The sequence below is a fragment of the Pristiophorus japonicus genome, chromosome 2 (genome assembly GCF_044704955.1).
Source record: "Pristiophorus japonicus isolate sPriJap1 chromosome 2, sPriJap1.hap1, whole genome shotgun sequence".
Taxonomy (NCBI): Eukaryota; Metazoa; Chordata; class Chondrichthyes; family Pristiophoridae; genus Pristiophorus; species Pristiophorus japonicus.
This window is the reverse complement of record NC_091978.1, coordinates 164,096,706-164,115,933: the sequence shown is the minus strand read 5'-3', so window position 1 is coordinate 164,115,933 and position 19,228 is coordinate 164,096,706.

Sequence of the window (19,228 nt, the reverse complement as noted above, 5' to 3'; positions counted from 1 at the left end):
TAAGTACTCTGGGATGCAGACTATCAGGCCGTGGGAATTTATCGGCTTTCAATCCCATCAATTTCCCTAACACAATTTCCTGACTACTAAGGATTTCACTAGGTTGATTCCGGGGATGAGGGGGTTGACTTATGAGAAAAGGTTGAGTAGGTTGGGCCTCTACTCATTAGGTTCCAAGGTGATAAGACCAATTGTGGTAATTACAGAGGAGTCTCCCTACAATCTGCCACAGAGAAAGTCATCGCAAGAATTCTCCTCAATCGCCTTCTCCCTGTGGCTGAAGAGCTCCTCCCAGAGTCGCTGTGAATTCCGCCCACTAAGGGGCACAATGGACATGATCTTCACCGCGTGTCAAATTCAAGAGAAATGCAGGGAACAGCACCAACCCCTGTACATTGCCTTCTTTGACCTCACAAAGGTCTTCGACATTGTCAACCATGAGGGATTATGGACTGTCCTCCTCAAATTTGGCTGCCCTCAAAAGTTTGTCACCATCCTCTGCCTGCTTCACAATGACATGCAAGCCGTGATGCTGACCAACGGAACCACTACAGACCCAATTCACGTAGGGACTGGGGTCAAGCAAGGCTGTGTCATTGCACCAACGCTCTTCTTGATCTTCCTTGCTGCAATGCTCCATCCCACCCTCAATAAGTTCCCCACTGGAACGGAGCTAATCTACAGAACAAACGAGAAATTGTTCAACGTTCATCACTTCCAGTCCAGATCCAAGGTCGTCCCAACCTCTGTCATTGAATTACAGTATACAGACAACGCTTGCATCTGCACACACTCTGAGGTTGAACTTTAAACCATCATCAACACCTTCACCGAAGCATACGAGAGCATGGGCCTTACACTAAATAGCCGTAAGACAAAGGCCCTCTGCCAACCTGCCCCCACCACACAGTACTGCCCCCCAATTATCAAAATTCACGACGAGGCCTTGGGCAACGTGGACCATTTTCCACACCGTGGGAGCCTACTGTCAACAAGGGCAGATGTTGATGACGAAGTTCAACACCACCTTCAGTGTGCCAGTGCAGCCCTCAGTTGCCTGAGGAAGTGAGTGTTTGAAGACCAGGACCTCAAACGCGGCACCAAGCTCATGGTCTACAGAGCAGTGGTGATACCCGCCCTCCTATATGCTTCAGAGACATGAACCATGTACAGCAGGCACCTCAAAACATTGGAGAAGTACCACCAATGCTGCTTCTGCAAGATCCTGAAAATCCATTGGCAGGATAGGTGCAGCAACGTCAGTGTTCTCGCTCAGGCCAACATCCCCAGCATTGAAGCATTGACCATGCCCAATCAACTCCGATTGCCGGGCCACATCGTCCGCATGCCTGATGCTAGACTCCCAAAACAAGTGCCCTATTTGCAGCTCCGACACAGCAAGTGAGTCCTAGGTTGGCAGAGGAAATGCTTCAAGGACACCTTCAAAGCATCCTTGAAAAAGTGCAACATCCCTACTGACACCTGGGAATCCCTGGCCCAAGACCACTCAAAGTGGAGGAGAAGCATCCGAGAAGGCGCTGAACACCTCGAGTCTATTCGCCAGGAGCACACAGAAGCCAAATGCAAACAGCGGAAGGAGCGCACAACAACACAAGCACCCCACCCACCCATCCCTTCAACCACTATATGCCCACCTGTGACAGAGACTGTCGGTCCCACATTGGACTCATCAGTCACCAGAGAACTCATATTAGTGTGGAAACAAATCATTCTCAACTCCCAGGGACTGCCTAAGATAAGAAGATATGGACATAGTCCTTGTATCCTTGTAGCAGAGGAGCTCAGAGAGTGACAAGGAGATGATTAAAATTAAGAAGGCAGGCAAGAAAATTAGTCAGAGCAGAGAGGTAGCACAGAAAATAAAAGTAACACATGTTTGAAGAGCCAAAATTTAAGGCATTGAAACACTCGGTCTGCTTTTCTCAGTTGGTAGCACACTTACCTTTGAATCAAAGATTTGTGCATTCAGGTCATTCTTTAGTAAAATAACTCATGCTGAAAGAGGAAAAATAGATAGCTTCAGTTGAAGAACTAGCACTCGCGCAAGCTAACTGGTATCTAACTGTGCTGTAATTTAAGTTACTCTATGAGGGAGAAATGATATTTTTCAAATAGTACCACAGAATTTTTAAAAATCCACATCAGAACAAACTAACAGGGCCTCGATTTAAAATCAGAACCAAAGAACAACAACTCTAATAGTGCAGCATTGCCTCAGTACTTCATTGCAGTGACAATCTAGAGTGTATGCTTTCATGGATTGGATCAATGGTTAGATACATAGAGGACAATGTGTAGTATCATCGGGCCCAAATTTGGACCTTCGGCTTTTTCAGCGCACTCACGTCAGGTGCGACGACTTCCAACGCTCAAAACGGCGGCAAAAAGATTTCCTCGTATTCTCCCCACTCTGTCAACTGTCCTTGTGTTTAGCGCGGCATGACAATTCAATTAGGGTAAGAGCTTGGGCCCTGCACTCAAAAGAGTGCCGGCAGCTCAACGAATGCGCACTGGAGGCTTCGTGCATGCGAAGTAGCTCCTCTGCAGCGTGGGACCCGATGTTCTGCCCCGATCTCAGGCTGAGTGGTGTCACGAGAGAAGTCAGCAGTTCCCCGGTGTAGTCCACCAGTCCCTCGGAGGAGAAGACAGCAGTCCCTCGGAGAGAGAAGTCAGCAGTCCCTCGGAGGAGAGGTCACCAGTCCCTCGGAGGAGAAGTTCAGCAGTCCCTCGGGGAAGTCCATCAGTCCCTCGGAGAGAGAAGGCAGCAGTCCCTCGGAGGAGAAGTCCACCAGTCCCTCGGAGAGAGAAGGCAGCAGTCCCTCGGAGGAGAAGTCCACCAGTCCCTCGGAGAGAGAAGGCAGCAGTCCCTCGGAGGAGAAGGCAGCAGTCCCTCGGAGAGAGAAGTCAGCAGTCCCTCGGAGAGAGAAGTCCACCAATCCCTCGGGGAGAGAGGTCAGCAGTCCCTCGGAGAGAGAAGTCAGCAGTCCCTCGGAGGAGAAGTCAGCAGTCACTCGGAGGAGAAGTCCATCAGTCCCTTGGAGGAGAAGTCCACCAGTCCCTCGGAGAGAGAAGACAGCAGTCCCACGGAGGAGAAGTCCACCAGTCCCTCAGAGGAGAAGTCCACCAGTCCCTCAGAGGAGAAGTCCACCAGTCCCTCGGAGGAGAAGTCAGCTATCCCTCGGAGAGAGAAGTCAGCAGTCCCTCGGAGAGAGAAGTCAGCAGACCCTCGGAGGAGAGGTCACCAGTCCCTCGGAGGAGAAGTTCAGCAGTCCCTCGGAGGAGAAGTCCACCAGTCCCTCGGAGAGAGAAGTCAGCAGTCCCTCGGAGAGAGAAGTCCACCAATCCCTCGGGGAGAGAAGTCAGCAGTCCCTCGGAGAGAGAAGTCAGCAGTCGCTCGGAGGAGAAGTTAGCAGTCGCTCGGAGGGGAAGTTAGCAGTCACTCGGAGGAGAAGTTCAGCAGTCCCTCGGAGAAGTCCATCAGTCCCTCGGAGAGAGAAGTCAGCAGTCCCTCGGAGAGAGAAGACAGCAGTCTCTCAGAGAGAGCAGTCCAGCAGTCCCTCGGAGGAGAAGTCCACCAGTCCCTCGGAGGAGAAGTCAGCTATCCCTCGGAGAGAGAAGTCAGCAGTCTCTCAGAGAGAGCAGTCCAGCAGTCCCTCGGAGAGAGAAGTCAGCAGTCCCTCGGAGGAGAAGTCCACCAGTCCCTCGGAGAGAGAAGTCCAGCAGACCCTCGGAGAGAGAAGTCAGCAGTCCCTCGGAGGAGAAGTCCACCAGTCCCTCGGAGAGAGAAGGCAGCAGTCCCTCGGAGAGAGAAGTCAGCAGTCCCTCGGAGAGAGAAGTCAGCAGTCCCTCGGAGGAGAAGTCCAGCAGTCCCTCGGAGGAGAAGTCCACCAGTCCCTCGGAGAGAGAAGTCAGCAGTCCCTCGGAGAGAAAAGTCAGCAGTTCCTCGGAGAGAGAAGTCAGCAGTCCCTCGGAGAGAGAAGTCAGCAGTTCCTCGGAGAGAGAAGTCCACCAGTCCCTCGGAGAGAGAAGTCAGCAGTCCTTCGGAGGAGAAGTCAGCAGTCCCTCGGAGAGAGAAGTCAGCAGTTCCTCGGAGGAGAAGTTAGCAGTCACTCGAAGGAGAAGTCCATCAGTCCCTTGGAGGAGAAGTCCACCAGTTCCTCGGAGAGAGAAATCAGCAGTCCCTCGGAGGAGAAGTCCACCAGTCCCTCGGAGGAGAAGTCCACCAGTCCCTCGGAGAGAGAAGTCAGCAGTCCCTCGGAGAGAGAAGTCAGCAGTCCCTCGGAGAGAGAAGTCAGCAGTCCCTCGGAGAGAGAAGTCAGCAGTCCCTCGGAGAGAGAAGTCAGCAGTCCTTCGGAGGAGAAGGCAGCAGTCCCTCGGAGGAGGAGTCCACCAGTCCCTCGGAGGAGAAGTCACCAGTCCCTCGGAGGAGAAGTCAGCAGTCCCTCGGAGGAGAAGTCCACCAGTCCCTCGGAGGAGAAGTCAGCAGTCACTCGAAGGAGATGTCCATCAGTCCCTTGGAGGAGAAGTGTAACAGTCCCTCGGAGAGAGAAGACAGCAGTCCCACGGAGGAGAAGTCCACCAGTCCCTCGGAGGAGAAGTCCCCCAGTCCCTCGGAGGAGAAGTCCACCAGTCCCTCGGAGGAGGAGTCCACCAGTCCCTCGGAGGAGGAGTCCACCAGTCCCTCGGAGGAGAAGTCACCAGTCCCTCGGAGGGGAAGTCACCAGTCCCTCGGAGAAGTCCACCAGTCCCTCAGAGGAGAAGTCAGCAATCCCTCGGAGGAGAAGTCAGCAGTCCCTCGGAGAGAGAAGTCAGCAGTCCCTCGGAGGAGAAGTCAGCAGTCCCTCGGAGAGAGAAATCCACCAGTCCCTCGGAGAGAGAAATCCACCAGTCCCTCGGAGGAGAAGTCAGCAGTCCCTCGGAGGAGAAGTCAGCAGTCCCTCAGAGAGAGAAGTCAGCAGTCCCTCGGAGGAGAAGTCAGCAGTCCCTCGGAGAGAGAAGTCAGCTATCCCTCGGAGAGAGAAGTCAGCAGTCTCTCGGAGAGAGAAGTCCAGCAGTCCCTCGGAGGAGAAGTCACCAGTCCCTCGGAGGAGAAGTCCACCAGTCCCTCGGAGAGAGAAGTCAGCAGTCCCTCGGAGAGAGAAGTCAGAAGTCCCTCGGAGGAGAAGTCCACCAGTCCTTCGGAGGAGAAATCCACCAGTCCCTCGGAGAGAGAAGTCAGCAGTCCCTCGGAGAGAGAAGTCCAGCAGTCCCTCGGAGAGGGAAGTCAGCAGTCCCTCGGAGAGAGGAGGCAGCAGTCCCTCGGAGAGAGAAGGCAGCAGTCCCTCGGAGAGAGAAGGCAGCAGTCCCTCGGAGAGAGAAGGCAGCAGTCCCTCGGAGAGAGAAGTCCACCAGTACCTCGGAGAGAGAAGTCCGCAGTCCCTCGGAGAGAGAAGTCAGCAGTTCCTCGGAGAGAGAAGTCAGCAGTTCCACGGAGAGAGAAGTCCAGCAGTCCCTCGGAGAGAGAAGTCAACCAGTCCCTCGGAGAGAGAAGCCCCCAAGTCCCTCGGAGAGTGAAGTCAGCAGTCCCTCGGAGGAGATGTCCACCAATCCCTCGGAGAGAGAAGTCAGCAGTCCCTCGGGGAGAGAGGTCAGCAGTCCGTCGGAGAGATAAGTCAGCAGTCCCTCCGAGAGAGAAGTCAGCATTCCCTCGTAGAGAAAAGTCAGCAGTCCCTCGGAGAGAGAAGTCCACCAGTCCATCGGAGAGAGAAGTCAGCAGTCCTTCGGAGGAGAAGTCAGCAGTCGCTCGGAGGAGAAGTCCACCAGTCCCTCGGAGGAGAAGTCAGCTATCCCTCGGAGAGAGAAGTCAGCAGTCTCTCAGAGAGAGAAGTCCAGCAGTCCCTCGGAGGAGAAGACACCAGTCCCTCGGAGGAGAAGTCACCAGTCACTCGGAGGAGAAGTCACCAGTTCCTCGGAGGAGAAGTCACCAGTCCCTCGGAGAGAGAAGTCAGCAGTCCCTCGGGGGAGAGGTCCACCAGTCCCTCGGAGAGAGAAGTCAGCAGTCCCTCGGGGGAGAGGTCCACCAGTCCCTCGGAGAGAGAAGTCAGTAGTCCCTCGGAGAAGAAGTCAACAGTCCCTCGGAGAGAGAATTCAGCAGTCCCTTGGAGAGAGAAGTCAGCAGTCCCTCGGAGAGTGAAGTCAGCAGTCCCTCGGAAAGAGAAGTCAGCAGTCCCTTGGAGAGAGAAGTCCAACAGTCCCTCGGAGAGAGAAGTCAGCAGTCCCTCGGAGGAGAAGTCCACCAGTCCCTCGGAGAGAGAAATCAGCAGTCCCTCGGAGAGAGAAGTCAGCAGTCCCTCGGAGAGAGAAGTCAGCAGTCCCTCGGAGAGAGAAATCAGCAGTCCCTCGGAGAGAGAAGTCAGCAGTCCCTCGGAGAGAGAACTCCACCAGTCCCTCGGAGAGAGAAGTCAGCAGTCCCTCGGAGGAGAAGTTAGCAATCACTCGGAGGAGAAGTCCATCAGTCCCTCGGAGGAGAGGTCCACCAGTCCCTCGGAGAGAGAAGTCAGTAGTCCCTCGGAGAGAGAAGTCAGTAGTCCCTCGGAGAGAGAAGTCAGCAGTCCCTCGGAAAGAGAAGTCAGCAGTACCTCGGAGAGAGAAGTCAGCAGTCCCTCGGAGGAGAAGTTAGCAGTCACTCGGAGGAGAAGTCCATCAGTCCCTCGGAGGAGAAGTCCACCAGTCCCTCGGAGGAGAAGTCCACCAGTCCCTCGGACGAGAAGTCCACCAGTCCCTCGGAGAGAGAAGTCAGCAGTCCCTCGGAGAGAGAAGTCAGCAGTCCCTCGGAGAGAGAAGTCCAGCAGTCCCTCGGAGAGGGAAGTGAGCAGTCCCTCGGAGAGAGAAGTCAGCAGTCCCTCGGAGGAGAAGTCAGCAGTCCCTCGGAGAGAGGAGGCAGCAGTCCCTCGGAGAGAGAAGGCAGCAGTCCCTCGGAGAGAGAAGGCAGCAGTCCCTCGGAGAGAGAAGTCAGCAGTCCCTCGGAGAGAGAAGTCCACCAGTACCTCGGAGAGAGAAGTCCGCAGTCCCTCGGAGAGAGAAGTCAGCAGTTCCTCGGAGAGAGAAGTCAGCAGTTCCACGGAGAGAGAAGTCCAGCAGTCCCTCGGAGAGAGAAGTCAACCAGTCCCTCGGAGAGAGAAGCCCCCAAGTCCCTCGGAGAGTGAAGTCAGCAGTCCCTCGGAGGAGATGTCCACCAATCCCTCGGAGAGAGAAGTCAGCAGTCCCTCGGGGAGAGAGGTCAGCAGTCCGTCGGAGAGATAAGTCAGCAGTCCCTCCGAGAGAGAAGTCAGCATTCCCTCGTAGAGAAAAGTCAGCAGTCCCTCGGAGAGAGAAGTCCACCAGTCCATCGGAGAGAGAAGTCAGCAGTCCTTCGGAGGAGAAATCAGCAGTCGCTCGGAGGAGAAGTCCACCAGTCCCTCGGAGGAGAAGTCAGCTATCCCTCGGAGAGAGAAGTCAGCAGTCTCTCAGAGAGAGAAGTCCAGCAGTCCCTCGGAGGAGAAGACACCAGTCCCTCGGAGGAGAAGTCACCAGTCACTCGGAGGAGAAGTCACCAGTTCCTCGGAGGAGAAGTCACCAGTCCCTCGGAGAGAGAAGTCAGCAGTCCCTCGGGGGAGAGGTCCACCAGTCCCTCGGAGAGAGAAGTCAGCAGTCCCTCGGGGGAGAGGTCCACCAGTCCCTCGGAGAGAGAAGTCAGTAGTCCCTCGGAGAAGAAGTCAACAGTCCCTCGGAGAGAGAATTCAGCAGTCCCTTGGAGAGAGAAGTCAGCAGTCCCTCGGAGAGTGAAGTCAGCAGTCCCTCGGAAAGAGAAGTCAGCAGTCCCTTGGAGAGAGAAGTCCAACAGTCCCTCGGAGAGAGAAGTCAGCAGTCCCTCGGAGGAGAAGTCCACCAGTCCCTCGGAGAGAGAAATCAGCAGTCCCTCGGAGAGAGAAGTCAGCAGTCCCTCGGAGAGAGAAGTCAGCAGTCCCTCGGAGAGAGAAATCAGCAGTCCCTCGGAGAGAGAAGTCAGCAGTCCCTCGGAGAGAGAACTCCACCAGTCCCTCGGAGAGAGAAGTCAGCAGTCCCTCGGAGGAGAAGTTAGCAATCACTCGGAGGAGAAGTCCATCAGTCCCTCGGAGGAGAGGTCCACCAGTCCCTCGGAGAGAGAAGTCAGTAGTCCCTCGGAGAGAGAAGTCAGTAGTCCCTCGGAGAGAGAAGTCAGCAGTCCCTCGGAAAGAGAAGTCAGCAGTACCTCGGAGAGAGAAGTCAGCAGTCCCTCGGAGGAGAAGTTAGCAGTCACTCGGAGGAGAAGTCCATCAGTCCCTCGGAGGAGAAGTCCACCAGTCCCTCGGAGGAGAAGTCCACCAGTCCCTCGGACGAGAAGTCCACCAGTCCCTCGGAGAGAGAAGTCAGCAGTCCCTCGGAGAGAGAAGTCAGCAGTCCCTCGGAGAGAGAAGTCCAGCAGTCCCTCGGAGAGGGAAGTGAGCAGTCCCTCGGAGAGAGAAGTCAGCAGTCCCTCGGAGGAGAAGTCAGCAGTCCCTCGGAGGAGAAGTCCACCAGTCCCTCGGAGGAGAAGTCAGCAGTCACTCGAAGGAGAAGTCCATCAGTCCCTTGGAGGAGAAGTCCACCAGTCCCTCGGATAGAGAAGTCAGCAGTCCCTCGGAGGAGAAGTCAGCAGTCACTCGGAGAGAGAAATCCACCAGTCCCTCGGAGAGAGAAATCCACCAGTCCCTCGGAGGAGAAGTCAGCAGTCCCTCGGAGGAGAAGTCAGCAGTCCCTCGGAGAGAGAAGTCAGCAGTCCCTCGGAGGAGAAGTCAGCAGTCCCTCGGAGACAGAAGTCAGCGATCCCTCGGAGAGAGAAGTCAGCAGTCTCTCGGAGAGAGAAGTCCAGCAGTCCCTCGGAGGAGAAGTCACCAGTCCCTCGGAGGAGAAGTCCACCAGTCCCTCGGAGGAGAAGTCCACCAGTCACTCGGAGAGAGAAGTCAGCAGTCCCTCGGAGAGAGAAGTCAGAAGTACCTCGGAGGAGAAGTCTACCAGTCCTTCAGAGGAGAAATCCACCAGTCCCTCGGAGAGAGAAGTCAGCAGTCCCTCGGAGAGAGAAGTCCAGCAGTCCCTCGGAGAGGGAAGTCAGCAGTCCCTCGGAGAGAGAAGTCAGCAGTCCCTCGGAGAGAGAAGTCAGCAGTCCCTCGGAGAGAGAAGGCAGCAGTCCCTCGGAGAGAGAAGGCAGCAGTCCCTCGGAGAGAGAAGGCAGCAGTCCCTCGGAGAGAGAAGGCAGCAGTCCCTCGGAGAGAGAAGGCAGCAGTCCCTCGGAGAGAGAAGGCAGCAGTCCCTCGGAGAGAGAAGGCAGCAGTCCCTCGGAGAGAGAAGGCAGCAGTCCCTCGGAGAGAGAAGGCAGCAGTCCCTCGGAGAGAGAAGGCAGCAGTCCCTCGGAGAGAGAAGTCAGCAGTCCCTCGGAGAGAGAAGTCCACCAGTCCCTCGGAGAGAGAAATCCGCAGTTCCTCGGAGAGAGAAGCCCAGCAGTCCCTCGGAGAGAGAAGTCAACCAGTCCCTCGGAGAGAGAAGCCCACAAGTCCCTCGGAGAGAGAAGTCATCAGTCCCTCGGAGGAGATGTCCACCAATCCCTCGGAGACAGAAGTCAGCAGTCTCTCAGAGAGAGAAGTCCAGCAGTCCCTCGGAAGAGAAGACACCAGTCCCTCGGAGGAGAAGTCCACCAGTCCCACGGAGAGAGAAGTCAGCAGTCCCTCGGAGGAGAAGTCACCAGTCACTCGGAGGAGAAGTCACCAGTTCCTCGGAGGAGAAGTCAGCAGTCCCTCGGAGAGAGAAGTCAGCAGTCCCTTGGAGGAGAGGTCCACCAGTCCCTCGGAGAGAGAAGTCAATAGTCCCTCGGAGAAGAAGTCAACAGTCCCTCGGAGAGAGAATTCAGCAGTCCCTCGGAGAGAGAAGTCAGCAGTCCCTCGGAGAGAGAAGTCAGCAGTCCCTCGGAGAGAGAAATCAGCAGTCCCTCGGAGAGAGAAGTCAGCAGTCCCTCGGAGAGAGAACTCCACCAGTCCCTCGGAGAGAGAAGTCAGCAGTCCCTCGGAGGAGAAGTTAGCAGTCACTCGGAGGAGAAGTCCATCAGTCCTTCGGAGGAGAGGTCCAACATTCCCTCGGAGAGAGAAGTCAGTAGTCCCTCGGAGAAGAAGTCAGTAGTCCCTCGGAGAGAGAAGTCAGCAGTCCCTCGGAAAGAGAAGTCAGCAGTCCCTCGGAGAGAGAAGTCAGCAGTCCCTCGGAGAGAGAACTCCACCAGTCCCTCGGAGAGAGAAGTCAGCAGTCCCTCGGAGGAGAAGTTAGCAGTCACTCGGAGGAGAAGTCCATCAGTCCCTCGGAGGAGAAGTCCACCAGTCCCTCGGAGGAGAAGTCCACCAGTCCCTCGGAGGAGAAGTCCACCAGTCCCTCGGAGAGAGAAGTCAGCAGTCCCTCGGAGAGAGAAGTCAGCAGTCCCTCGGAGAGAGAAGTCAGCAGTCCCTCGTAGAGAGAAGTCAGCAGTCCCTCGGAGAGAGAAGTCAGCAGTCCTTCGGAGGAGAAGGCAGCAGTCCCTCGGAGGAGAAGTCCACCAGTCCCTCGGAGAGAGAAGTCAGCAGTCCCTCGGAGAGAGAAGTCAGCAGTCCCTCGGAGAGAGAAGTCCAGCAGTCTCTCGGAGAGGGAAGTGAGCAGTCCCTCGGAGAGAGAAGTCAGCAGTACCTCGGAGGAGAAGTCCACCAGTCCCTCGGAGAGAGAAATCAGCAGTCCCTCGGAGAGAGAAGTCAGCAGTCCCTCGGAGAGAGAAGTCAGCAGTCCCTCGGAGAGAGAAGTCAGCAGTCCCTCGGAGAGAGAAGTCAGCAGTCCTTCGGAGGAGAAGGCAGCAGTCCCTCGGAGGACGAGTCCACCAGTCCCTCGGAGGAGAAGTCACCAGTCCCTCGGAGGAGAAGTCAGCAGTCCCTCGGAGGAGAAGTCCACCAGTCCCTCGGAGGAGAAGTCAGCAGTCACTCGAAGTAGAAGTCCATCAGTCCCTTGGAGGAGAAGTCCACCAGTCCCTCGGATAGAGAAGTCAGCAGTCCCTCGGAGGAGAAGTCAGCAGTCCCTCGGAGAGAGAAATCCACCAGTCCCTCGGAGAGAGAAATCCACCTGTCCCTCGGAGGAGAAGTCAGCAGTCCCTCGGAGGAGAAGTCAGCAGTCCCTCGGAGAGAGAATTCAGCAGTCCCTCGGAGAGAGAAGTCAGCAGTCCCTCGGAGAGAGAAGTCAGCAGTCCCTCGGAGAGAGAAATCAGCAGTCCCTCGGAGAGAGAAGTCAGCAGTCCCTCGGAGAGAGAAATCAGCAGTCCCTCGGAGAGAGAAGTCCAGCAGTCCCTCGGAGAGAGAAGTCAACCAGTCCCTCGGAGAGAGAAGCCCCCAAGTCCCTCGGAGAGTGAAGTCAGCAGTCCCTCGGAGGAGATGTCCACCAATCCCTCGGAGAGAGAAGTCAGCAGTCCCTCGGGGAGAGAGGTCAGCAGTCCGTCGGAGAGATAAGTCAGCAGTCCCTCGGAGAGAGAAGTCAGCATTCCCTCGTAGAGAAAAGTCAGCAGTCCCTCGGAGAGAGAAGTCCACCAGTCCATCGGAGAGAGAAGTCAGCAGTCCTTCGGAGGAGAAGTCAGCAGTCGCTCGGAGGAGAAGTCCACCAGTCCCTCGGAGGAGAAGTCAGCTATCCCTCGGAGAGAGAAGTCAGCAGTCTCTCAGAGAGAGAAGTCCAGCAGTCCCTCGGAGGAGAAGACACCAGTCCCTCGGAGGAGAAGTCACCAGTCACTCGGAGGAGAAGTCACCAGTCCCTCGGAGGAGAAGTCACCAGTCCCTCGGAGAGAGAAGTCAGCAGTCCCTCGGGGGAGAGGTCCACCAGTCCCTCGGAGAGAGAAGTCAGCAGTCCCTCGGGGGAGAGGTCCACCAGTCCCTCGGAGAGAGAAGTCAGTAGTCCCTCGGAGAAGAAGTCAACAGTCCCTCGGAGAGAGAATTCAGCAGTCCCTTGGAGAGAGAAGTCAGCAGTCCCTCGGAGAGTGAAGTCAGCAGTCCCTCGGAAAGAGAAGTCAGCAGTCCCTTGGAGAGAGAAGTCCAACAGTCCCTCGGAGAGAGAAGTCAGCAGTCCCTCGGAGGAGAAGTCCACCAGTCCCTCGGAGAGAGAAATCAGCAGTCCCTCGGAGAGAGAAGTCAGCAGTCCCTCGGAGAGAGAAGTCAGCAGTCCCTCGGAGAGAGAAATCAGCAGTCCCTCGGAGAGAGAAGTCAGCAGTCCCTCGGAGAGAGAACTCCACCAGTCCCTCGGAGAGAGAAGTCAGCAGTCCCTCGGAGGAGAAGTTAGCAATCACTCGGAGGAGAAGTCCATCAGTCCCTCGGAGGAGAGGTCCACCAGTCCCTCGGAGAGAGAAGTCAGTAGTCCCTCGGAGAGAGAAGTCAGTAGTCCCTCGGAGAGAGAAGTCAGCAGTCCCTCGGAAAGAGAAGTCAGCAGTACCTCGGAGAGAGAAGTCAGCAGTCCCTCGGAGGAGAAGTTAGCAGTCACTCGGAGGAGAAGTCCATCAGTCCCTCAGAGGAGAAGTCCACCAGTCCCTCGGAGGAGAAGTCCACCAGTCCCTCGGACGAGAAGTCCACCAGTCCCTCGGAGAGAGAAGTCAGCAGTCCCTCGGAGAGAGAAGTCAGCAGTCCCTCGGAGAGAGAAGTCCAGCAGTCCCTCGGAGAGGGAAGTGAGCAGTCCCTCGGAGAGAGAAGTCAGCAGTCCCTCGGAGGAGAAGTCAGCAGTCCCTCGGAGGAGAAGTCCACCAGTCCCTCGGAGGAGAAGTCAGCAGTCACTCGAAGGAGAAGTCCATCAGTCCCTTGGAGGAGAAGTCCACCAGTCCCTCGGATAGAGAAGTCAGCAGTCCCTCGGAGGAGAAGTCAGCAGTCCCTCGGAGAGAGAAATCCACCAGTCCCTCGGAGAGAGAAATCCACCAGTCCCTCGGAGGAGAAGTCAGCAGTCCCTCGGAGGAGAAGTCAGCAGTCCCTCGGAGAGAGAAGTCAGCAGTCCCTCGGAGGAGAAGTCAGCAGTCCCTCGGAGACAGAAGTCAGCTATCCCTCGGAGAGAGAAGTCAGCAGTCTCTCGGAGAGAGAAGTCCAGCAGTCCCTCGGAGGAGAAGTCACCAGTCCCTCGGAGGAGAAGTCCACCAGTCCCTCGGAGGAGAAGTCCACCAGTCACTCGGAGAGAGAAGTCAGCAGTCCCTCGGAGAGAGAAGTCAGAAGTACCTCGGAGGAGAAGTCTACCAGTCCTTCAGAGGAGAAATCCACCAGTCCCTCGGAGAGAGAAGTCAGCAGTCCCTCGGAGAGAGAAGTCCAGCAGTCCCTCGGAGAGGGAAGTCAGCAGTCCCTCGGAGAGAGAAGTCAGCAGTCCCTCGGAGAGAGAAGTCAGCAGTCCCTCGGAGAGAGAAGGCAGCAGTCCCTCGGAGAGAGAAGGCAGCAGTCCCTCGGAGAGAGAAGGCAGCAGTCCCTCGGAGAGAGAAGGCAGCAGTCCCTCGGAGAGAGAAGGCAGCAGTCCCTCGGAGAGAGAAGGCAGCAGTCCCTCGGAGAGAGAAGGCAGCAGTCCCTCGGAGAGAGAAGGCAGCAGTCCCTCGGAGAGAGAAGGCAGCAGTCCCTCGGAGAGAGAAGTCAGCAGTCCCTCGGAGAGAGAAGTCCACCAGTCCCTCGGAGAGAGAAATCCGCAGTTCCTCGGAGAGAGAAGCCCAGCAGTCCCTCGGAGAGAGAAGTCAACCAGTCCCTCGGAGAGAGAAGCCCACAAGTCCCTCGGAGAGAGAAGTCATCAGTCCCTCGGAGGAGATGTCCACCAATCCCTCGGAGGAGAAGTCAGCTATCCCTCGGAGAGAGAAGTCAGCAGTCTCTCAGAGAGAGAAGTCCAGCAGTCCCTCGGAAGAGAAGACACCAGTCCCTCGGAGGAGAAGTCCACCAGTCCCACGGAGAGAGAAGTCAGCAGTCCCTCGGAGGAGAAGTCACCAGTCACTCGGAGGAGAAGTCACCAGTTCCTCGGAGGAGAAGTCAGCAGTCCCTCGGAGAGAGAAGTCAGCAGTCCCTTGGAGGAGAGATCCACCAGTCCCTCGGAGAGAGAAGTCAATAGTCCCTCGGAGAAGAAGTCAACAGTCCCTCGGAGAGAGAATTCAGCAGTCCCTCGGAGAGAGAAGTCAGCAGTCCCTCGGAGAGAGAAGTCAGCAGTCCCTCGGAGAGAGAAATCAGCAGTCCCTCGGAGAGAGAAGTCAGCAGTCCCTCGGAGAGAGAACTCCACCAGTCCCTCGGAGAGAGAAGTCAGCAGTCCCTCGGAGGAGAAGTTAGCAGTCACTCGGAGGAGAAGTCCATCAGTCCTTCGGAGGAGAGGTCCAACATTCCCTCGGAGAGAGAAGTCAGTAGTCCCTCGGAGAAGAAGTCAGTAGTCCCTCGGAGAGAGAAGTCAGCAGTCCCTCGGAAAGAGAAGTCAGCAGTCCCTCGGAGAGAGAAGTCAGCAGTCCCTCGGAGAGAGAACTCCACCAGTCCCTCGGAGAGAGAAGTCAGCAGTCCCTCGGAGGAGAAGTTAGCAGTCACTCGGAGGAGAAGTCCATCAGTCCCTCAGAGGAGAAGTCCACTAGTCCCTCGGAGGAGAAGTCCACCAGTCCCTCGGAGGAGAAGTCCACCAGTCCCTCGGAGAGAGAAGTCAGCAGTCCCTCGGAGAGAGAAGTCAGCAGTCCCTCGGAGAGAGAAGTCAGCAGTCCCTCGTAGAGAGAAGTCAGCAGTCCCTCGGAGAGAGAAGTCAGCAGTCCTTCGGAGGAGAAGGCAGCAGTCCCTCGGAGGAGAAGTCCACCAGTCCCTCGGAGAGAGAAGTCAGCAGTCCCTCGGAGAGAGAAGTCAGCAGTCCCTCGGAGAGAGAAGTCCAGCAGTCTCTCGGAGAGGGAAGTGAGCAGTCCCTCGGAGAGAGAAGTCAGCAGTACCTCGGAGGAGAAGTCCACCAGTCCGTCGGAGAGAGAAATCAGCAGTCCCTCGGAGAGAGAAGTCAGCAGTCCCTCGGAGAGAGAAGTCAGCAGTCCCTCGGAGAGAGAAGTCAGCAGTCCCTCGGAGAGAGAAGTCAGCAGTCCTTCGGAGGAGAAGGCAGCAGTCCCTCGGAGGACGAGTCCACCAGTCCCTCGGAGGAGAAGTCACCAGTCCCTCGGAGGAGAAGTCAGCAGTCCCTCGGAGGAGAAGTCCACCAGTCCCTCGGAGGAGAAGTCAGCAGTCACTCGAAGTAGAAGTCCATCAGTCCCTTGGAGGAGAAGTCCACCAGTCCCTCGGATAGAGAAGTCAGCAGTCCCTCGGAGAAGAAGTCAGCAGTCCCTCGGAGAGAGAAATCCACCAGTCCCTCGGAGAGAGAAATCCACCTGTCCCTCGGAGGAGAAGTCAGCAGTCCCTCGGAGGAGAAGTCAGCAGTCCCTCGGAGAGAGAATTCAGCAGTCCCTCGGAGAGAGAAGTCAGCAGTCCCTCGGAGAGAGAAGTCAGCAGTCCCTCGGAGAGAGAAATCAGCAGTCCCTCGGAGAGAGAAGTCAGCAGTCCCTCGGAGAGAGAACTCCACCAGTCCCTCGGAGAGAGAAGTCAGCAGTCCCTCGGAGGAGAAGTTAGCAGTCACTCGGAGGAGAAGTCCATCAGTCCTTCGGAGGAGAGGTCCAACATTCCCTCGGAGAGAGAAGTCAGTAGTCCCTCGGAGAAGAAGTCAGTAGTCCCTCGGAGAGAGAAGTCAGCAGTCCCTCGGAAAGAGAAGTCAGCAGTCCCTCGGAGAGAGAAGTCAGCAGTCCCTCGGAGAGAGAACTCCACCAGTCCCTCGGAGAGAGAAGTCAGCAGTCCCTCGGAGGAGAAGTTAGCAGTCACTCGGAGGAGAAGTCCATCAGTCCCTCGGAGGAGAAGTCCACCAGTCCCTCGGAGGAGAAGTCCACCAGTCCCTCGGAGGAGAAGTCCACCAGTCCCTCGGAGAGAGAAGTCAGCAGTCCCTCGGAGAGAGAAGTCAGCAGTCCCTCGGAGAGAGAAGTCAGCAGTCCCTCGGAGAGAGAAGTCAGCAGTCCCTCGGAGAGAGAAGTCAGCAGTCCTTCGGAGGAGAAGGCAGCAGTCCCTCGGAGGAGAAGTCCACCAGTCCCTCGGAGAGAGAAGTCAGCAGTCCCTCGGAGAGAGAAGTCAGCAGTCCCTCGGAGGAGAAGTCTACCAGTCCCTCGGAGGAGAAGTCCACCAGTCCCTCGGAGAGAGAAGTCAGCAGTCCCTCGGAGAGAGAAGTCAGCAGTCCCTCGGAGAGAGAAGTCCAGCAGTCTCTCGGAGAGGGAAGTGAGCAGTCCCTCGGAGAGAGAAGTCAGCAGTACCTCGGAGGAGAAGTCCACCAGTCCCTCGGAGAGAGAAATCAGCAGTCCCTCGGAGAGAGAAGTCAGCAGTCCCTCGGAGAGAGAAGTCAGCAGTCCCTCGGAGAGAGAAGTCAGCAGTCCCTCGGAGAGAGAAGTCAGCAGTCCTTCGGAGGAGAAGGCAGCAGTCCCTCGGAGGAGAAGTCCACCAGTCCCTCGGATAGAGAAGTCAGCAGTCCCTCGGAGGAGAAGTCAGCAGTCCCTCGGAGAGAGAAATCCACCAGTCCCTCGGAGAGAGAAATCCACCAGTCCCTCGGAGGAGAAGTCAGCAGTCCCTCGGAGGAGAAGTCAGCAGTCCCTCGGAGAGAGAAGTCAGCAGTCCCTCGGAGGAGAAGTCAGCAGTCCCTCGGAGAGAGAAATCCACCAGTCCCTCGGAGAGAGAAATCCACCAGTCCCTCGGAGGAGAAGTCAGCAGTCCCTCGGAGGAGAAGTCAGCAGTCCCTCGGAGAGAGAAGTCAACTATCCCTCGGAGAGAGAAGTCAGCAGTCTCTCGGAGAGAGAAGTCCAGCAGTCCCTCGGAGGAGAAGTCACCAGTCCCTCGGAGGAGAAGTCCACCAGTCCCTCGGAGGAGAAGTCCACCAGTCCCTCGGAGAGAGAAGTCAGCAGTCCCTCGGAGAGAGAAGTCAGCAGTCCCTCGGAGAGAGAACTCCACCAGTCCCTCGGAGAGAGAAGTCAGCAGTCCCTCGGAGGAGAAGTTAGCAGTCACTCGGAGGAGAAGTCCATCAGTCCTTCGGAGGAGAGGTCCAACATTCCCTCGGAGAGAGAAGTCAGTAGTCCCTCGGAGAAGAAGTCAGTAGTCCCTCGGAGAGAGAAGTCAGCAGTCCCTCGGAAAGAGAAGTCAGCAGTCCCTCGGAGAGAGAAGTCAGCAGTCCCTCGGAGAGAGAACTCCACCAGTCCCTCGGAGAGAGAAGTCAGCAGTCCCTCGGAGGAGAAGTTAGCAGTCACTCGGAGGAGAAGTCCATCAGTCCCTCAGAGGAGAAGTCCACTAGTCCCTCGGAGGAGAAGTCCACCAGTCCCTCGGAGGAGAAGTCCACCAGTCCCTCGGAGAGAGAAGTCAGCAGTCCCTCGGAGAGAGAAGTCAGCAGTCCCTCGGAGAGAGAAGTCAGCAGTCCCTCGTAGAGAGAAGTCAGCAGTCCCTCGGAGAGAGAAGTCAGCAGTCCTTCGGAGGAGAAGGCAGCAGTCCCTCGGAGGAGAAGTCCACCAGTCCCTCGGAGAGAGAAGTCAGCAGTCCCTCGGAGAGAGAAGTCAGCAGTCCCTCGGAGAGAGAAGTCCAGCAGTCTCTCGGAGAGGGAAGTGAGCAGTCCCTCGGAGAGAGAAGTCAGCAGTACCTCGGAGGAGAAGTCCACCAGTCCCTCGGAGAGAGAAATCAGCAGTCCCTCGGAGAGAGAAATCAGCAGTCCCTCGGAGAGAGAAGTCAGCAGTCCCTCGGAGAGAGAAGTCAGCAGTCCCTCGGAGAGAGAAGTCAGCAGTCCTTCGGAGGAGAAGGCAGCAGTCCCTCGGAGGACGAGTCCACCAGTCCCTCGGAGGAGAAGTCACCAGTCCCTCGGAGGAGAAGTCAGCAGTCCCTCGGAGGAGAAGTCCACCAGTCCCTCGGAGGAGAAGTTAGCAATCACTCGGAGGAGAAGTCCATCAGTCCCTCGGAGGAGAGGTCCACCAGTCCCTCGGAGAGAGAAGTCAGTAGTCCCTCGGAGAGAGAAGTCAGTAGTCCCTCGGAGAGAGAAGTCAGCAGTCCCTCGGAAAGAGAAGTCAGCAGTACCTCGGAGAGAGAAGTCAGCAGTCCCTCGGAGGAGAAGTTAGCAGTCACTCGGAGGAGAAGTCCATCAGTCCCTCGGAGGAGAAGTCCACCAGTCCCTCGGAGGAGAAGTCCACCAGTCCCTCGGACGAGAAGTCCACCAGTCCCTCGGAGAGAGAAGTCAGCAGTCCCTCGGAGAGAGAAGTCAGCAGTCCCTCGGAGAGAGAAGTCCAGCAGTCCCTCGGAGAGGGAAGTGAGCAGTCCCTCGGAGAGAGAAGTCAGCAGTCCCTCGGAGGAGAAGTCAGCAGTCCCTCGGAGGAGAAGTCCACCAGTCCCTCGGAGGAGAAGTCAGCAGTCACTCGAAGGAGAAGTCCATCAGTCCCTTGGAGGAGAAGTCCACCAGTCCCTCGGATAGAGAAGTCAGCAGTCCCTCGGAGGAGAAGTCAGCAGTCACTCGGAGAGAGAAATCCACCAGTCCCTCGGAGAGAGAAATCCACCAGTCCCTCGGAGGAGAAGTCAGCAGTCCCTCGGAGGAGAAGTCAGCAGTCCCTCGGAGAGAGAAGTCAGCAGTCCCTCGGAGGAGAAGTCAGCAGTCCCTCGGAGACAGAAGTCAGCGATCCCTCGGAGAGAGAAGTCAGCAGTCTCTCGGAGAGAGAAGTCCAGCAGTCCCTCGGAGGAGAAGTCACCAGTCCCTCGGAGGAGAAGTCCACCAGTCCCTCGGAGGAGAAGTCCACCAGTCACTCGGAGAGAGAAGTCAGCAGTCCCTCGGAGAGAGAAGTCAGAAGTACCTCGGAGGAGAAGTCTACCAGTCCTTCAGAGGAGAAATCCACCAGTCCCTCGGAGAGAGAAGTCAGCAGTCCCTCGGAGAGAGAAGTCCAGCAGTCCCTCGGAGAGGGAAGTCAGCAGTCCCTCGGAGAGAGAAGTCAGCAGTCCCTCGGAGAGAGAAGTCAGCAGTCCCTCGGAGAGAGAAGGCAGCAGTCCCTCGGAGAGAGAAGGCAGCAGTCCCTCGGAGAGAGAAGGCAGCAGTCCCTCGGAGAGAGAAGGCAGCAGTCCCTCGGAGAGAGAAGGCAGCAGTCCCTCGGAGAGAGAAGGCAGCAGTC